Here is a 5,660-nt window from a genome sequence, read left to right as displayed (position 1 = left end):
TCGAGTTCGAATGTTTATCTATATATAGTATGTGTAATCATAATAGATTTCACATGCTAAGCTTATACTACATTTTTTTGTATATGATATATTGTGTATAGATTATAAATGATTCTAATATAAAATTTAAATATTTTGTTGACGTGATGAAATTCAACATATGGTATATTAACCGTTTGTTGTCATCCATCAAAACTTAGCCAAGTATTAAAAAAATCTTTGTTTGTCTTTGTCAACTGCCCAGCGGTTGCAAGACGTAGACTCGATTACCTTGGAAGCGGGATATTAGTCCCATGTCAAATAGGTAAAATTAAGCCCACAGCAATTACAAGATTTATATATAGTCTAAAATTGTCTTAGTTGGGCCTTTAGGCTCACAATAGATCTTTTAGGTCGCGGTGCTTCAATAGCCTATTACTTAAATAAATAAATAAGGTGGGGCAAAACAACAGTAACAGAAAATCCAAAATATGGCACAAAACAGCACCAAAAGAATTTGAGAAATGTGCTACAAGACAGCATCAACAGAAAATAGCAACATGCGTGACAAAGCAACACGCGGCACTAATGAACGGCTTAACAAGAAGAAACCCACTAAACCACCACGTTTTTGGTTGTGAAATTCCTTGTCGCTTCACACAAATGCGTACCACGTGCGTTGAGAGAAGGATCGAATTTAAAATAGAGTTTAAAGTTTACTAATAATTTATTGTTTAAAGTTTACGTATTATAAAATAGACCAAGTGGAACTAGACAGGTACAGCAGTAATACAGGTATGCACATTATAGTGTAAAATATAGTACATAAATATGATAAAGTGAAACAAGATCAAATAATATAGAGAATTAGAGAAAACAAGATCTAAAAGAAGGGTTTATAAATATGTTAAAATAGTGGGTAAAAAATAAAATAAAAGAAATAAAAAAGTGAAACTAAACAAATAGTGCATTACTAGTGAAATAAAAAAATAAAATAAGAAATGTAGAAATGAAGCCACTTATCTTATCGGTAGGTGTGAGCAAGATGCACTAACATAGAGTGAAAAAAGCACTAACACTAACCGAAATCACTGAAATTATTCACCAATTCACCTTTTTGAGGTACTCTTGAGAACGGAATATTTGGAAAAATCTACCACGACGATCGTAAAAAAGAGTGTGGTTATATTTTTGTGTTCTGATATTTTGACAAAATATTTTTGGTACAAAATTTACGGCGCAATTACTCAACAAAAAGTACTTAAAATCGCAAGTAGTAGCATATTGTATTGTTAATACATTTAATAAGTAATAAGCTGTGAAAATAAATTTTATGATATACCACATATAAAAAAATGGGGGAAAAAAGTGCGATAGGATGTGAAAATTTTAAGTCCCTTTATAAATTCCCGGACAACAATGAAGAACGAAGGTAAACTTTGCATTTAAGTTTTACTTATATTTTTGACATAAGTGTTTTGCACAATTGTTTTACAGTAGGTCTGTTCCTCAAGCTACCCATAGTAAAACTCATGTAAAACACAAGTAAAGTACAAACTGAGAGCGCAACACTAATAAAATGTCAAATTACGCTCATTACGCAGATTTCAATGGAACAGCTTTGTATAAAATCTGGTGAGAACACCAGTGCCGCGCAAATAAACAAATAAAAATTTAAATTCAAAGCACAACAGCTGATTCCCACTTCAACACAAATTTTACTTGAAATAAAATGTAGGAGTAAAGTCTGTGTAGCATTTTCAAATTTCGACAGAGATGTTACGCTCTTTCAGAGACTCTCATTCACTCGAAAATTTGCTGGTGGAACGCACTACACATAGTAACTACACATAGTTACTCAAAGTTACAACGAGTAGCTCGTGGAACAGACCTGGTATATGTGGAATAACAGATATGGATGCGTTAATTAAAATATATGTCAGTGGTTATTCATGTTCGTGATGATAAAGAAATAAAATTATAAAAAAAATGTGTGATAAAAACATTAATTTAGTACGAATAACATTTCCCAAATTATTTTGAAATATTCTTACCATTTTCAATAAAATTAGTTTTAAAATTATTATATGTATAATAAAACAAAAAATCTTTACAATTACGGTTTTTATATTTCTTGTAGTTTATATATATAGTATAGGTTTATACTAGCAATTGAAAATTGAATATGTATCTTACTGATCAGTTATGTCATTAAATATATGTCTAAAATGATATGTGATTGCAATGGCATGTATTTATTAAAATTTAATTGTATAACTAATTTGTTTATATATAACCTTTAAAAATATATATATATTTTTTTTTATATTACATTTAAACAAAGTGTAGAGTTTAAATTAACAACAACTAGTCATATTGACAAGAGGTAACAAGAGGTTTTTTAATTTAATATATTACAAGTAATATTACCTTTCTAAGGCGAGCATATAGATCTGAACTAGTCATCTCTGGTTGAAACGTCTCAATAGGTCCTTTGACTTGAAACGACTTAAGTGTCTGTGTGTAACATCGTAAAGTATCGCCGGAATAGTTCTGTTTAAAAGTTAACGCAGCCTGTCACAATATGTTTTAGCAGCCTTTTGTGTTTCTTGGTTCACAGTAGGTGTTTCAAGGTCGCGATGTAGATCAGTATTTCGCACATATCACGAAGCATTCACTGCATCCCTAAGTGCTTTGTTTTGTTGTGAACCCTTGTATTATATTTATTATATGTTTGTTTGGACACTACAGAGCCATAAAGGCTTGAAGACTTGTTTGTGTATCATAAGCTTGTTCTGCTGAGATACCTTAGATCTCCTTCTAACAAACCAAGCTAACCTTTTATATTTAATATTAGTTAGTTTTTTTTTAACATGAGCTTTCCATCTTGGTTTGGCATCTAAGCTCATACCCAGATATTTCGAATTAACAACTGGAATTTTTCCGCTATTTAAAAATAATGGAATTGGAATTTCTTTTTTGTTAGTAAAGTCTACAAATTTGTTAGTAAAGTGGTTAAATTTTGAACTATTTACTATCAGTTTCCATTTATTAATTCATTGTTCAATTTCTTGAAGAGCGGTTTATAGCTTTGTGACAGACACCGTTGTTTGGATCTGTAGCCATTATTACCATCTGCAAAAGTTTCCACAAAACACAATATACCTCACTGGCAAGCCATATGTGTATAGCAGATAGAACAATGTGCCTAGTATGTAATTTAACCCGGTGGTACCTTTTGCCAATATACGATTCCAGTAGTTCACAGTATTGCTGTGGCAGAATAGTGTTTAGCTTATATACAAGGACAGAATGCCAGACGCCGTCAAAAGCCGTTGAGATATCAAGAAACACATCTGAACAAGTGTCCTTGCTTTCTAAGGCCTTTTCGATTTCGTGCGTAACTCTATTCATTTGCTTGATCGTTGCGTGTTTTTTACGAAATCTAAACTGATGATATGGAATAAAATTTCTTTGCAAACTATTTTTTTCAAGTCTTTTACAAATTATGTGCACAAAAAAGTAATTCAACTAAAACATTAAAATTAACTGTGAAGCACATGTTTTATATTGTAATTTAATATTTAGTTCTTTTAGAAATAAGGTATCACAATTTCAACTTAATTTTAACTACAACAAATTTAAATAATAAATAAATTAAAGATATATATAAAATTAATTATACTAAATATGATATAAACCCGAAAGTTGTAATGTACATATTTCCAATGTCCTATTTCATCACTTTGTTGAAGGACGTTGAGAATTCTTCGGTACTCGGTATTCGGTATACGGTATTCAGTGAACATTAACTTATTGCAGTAAAAAGTAATAAGTAAAGAAATATTTATGGAAATAAAAATTAAATATGAGAATAAGTTTTACTTGAATTTTATATTACTTTTTCATATTTTTCATATAACATTATCGAAAAAGAATTAAAAAGGGGCGTTGGTATTCTGTTGTCGAGATATGTCTGAATATCCTTTTTAAGTGTTGGGAGCTAGAATATATTTACATATTAGTTTGGCGATACTGAGAACATTTACTCTCCCAACAAATATAACAGTTGGTGTTAACATTTATATTAAATTAATATTTGCAGAATTATATGCGTAGTATAAGCATAGGTTTCTTCCAGGAGCTGTTAAGTGTGTTTCACCAACACATTTTTAAGTTAAGTAGAAGATCTATGAAATCGGGACATTCCTGTCCATTTGATAAAACTATATACAGACTTAACTCGAATATTTTAGTTCTAGTAAAAATTTTCGACAACATATAAATTATTTTGTTTTGAATATGAATTTATGCAGTAACTGAAATATCTGAAATGCAAAGAGATTAAGCTAATCAGAAAATTTAGTATAGAATGAAATAAATCAATAAAGTAAACGGTTTAAAAAATTTTTGTACTTCTTTTATTTGACTTCACAAAGAGCGGTTCCATATAGTTTTATGTAAAAATCTTAAAATGGGGTTCTTTTTGCTTTCGCTCTCAGTTCATACTCTACTTCTGCTTGACTCGAGTTCGAATGTTTATCTATATATAGTATGTGTAATCATAATAGATTTCACATGCTAAACTTATACTACATTTTTTTGTATATGATATATTGTGTATAGATTATAAATGATTCTAATATAAAATTTAAATATTTTGTTGACGTGATGAAATTCAACATATGGTATATTAACCGTTTGTTGTCATCCATCAAAACTTAGCCAAGTATTAAAAAAATCTTTGTTTGTCTTTGTCAACTGCCCAGCGGTTGCAAGACGTAGACTCGATTACCTTGGAAGCGGGATATTAGTCCCATGTCAAATAGGTAAAATTAAGCCCACAGCAATTACAAGATTTATATATAGTCTAAAATTGTCTTAGTTGGGCCTTTAGGCTCACAATAGATCTTTTAGGTCGCGGTGCTTCAATAGCCTATTACTTAAATAAATAAATAAGGTGGGGCAAAACAACAGTAACAGAAAATCCAAAATATGGCACAAAACAGCACCAAAAGAATTTGAGAAATGTGCTACAAGACAGCATCAACAGAAAATAGCAACATGCGTGACAAAGCAACACGCGGCACTAATGAACGGCTTAACAAGAAGAAACCCACTAAACCACCACGTTTTTGGTTGTGAAATTCCTTGTCGCTTCACACAAATGCGTACCACGTGCGTTGAGAGAAGGATCGAATTTAAAATAGAGTTTAAAGTTTACTAATAATTTATTGTTTAAAGTTTACGTATTATAAAATAGACCAAGTGGAACTAGACAGGTACAGCAGTAATACAGGTATGCACATTATAGTGTAAAATATAGTACATAAATATGATAAAGTGAAACAAGATCAAATAATATAGAGAATTAGAGAAAACAAGATCTAAAAGAAGGGTTTATAAATATGTTAAAATAGTGGGTAAAAAATAAAATAAAAGAAATAAAAAAGTGAAACTAAACAAATAGTGCATTACTAGTGAAATAAAAAAATAAAATAAGAAATGTAGAAATGAAGCCACTTATCTTATCGGTAGGTGTGAGCAAGATGCACTAACATAGAGTGAAAAAAGCACTAACACTAACCGAAATCACTGAAATTATTCACCAATTCACCTTTTTGAGGTACTCTTGAGAACGGAATATTTGGAAAAATCTACCACGACGATCGTAAAAAAGA

This window comes from Teleopsis dalmanni, chromosome X (assembly GCF_002237135.1).
Source record: "Teleopsis dalmanni isolate 2A chromosome X, ASM223713v2, whole genome shotgun sequence".
NCBI lineage: Eukaryota > Metazoa > Arthropoda > Insecta > Diptera > Diopsidae > Teleopsis > Teleopsis dalmanni.
The sequence above is the reverse complement of the archived record's forward strand: the minus strand, read 5'-3'. Positions refer to the sequence as shown.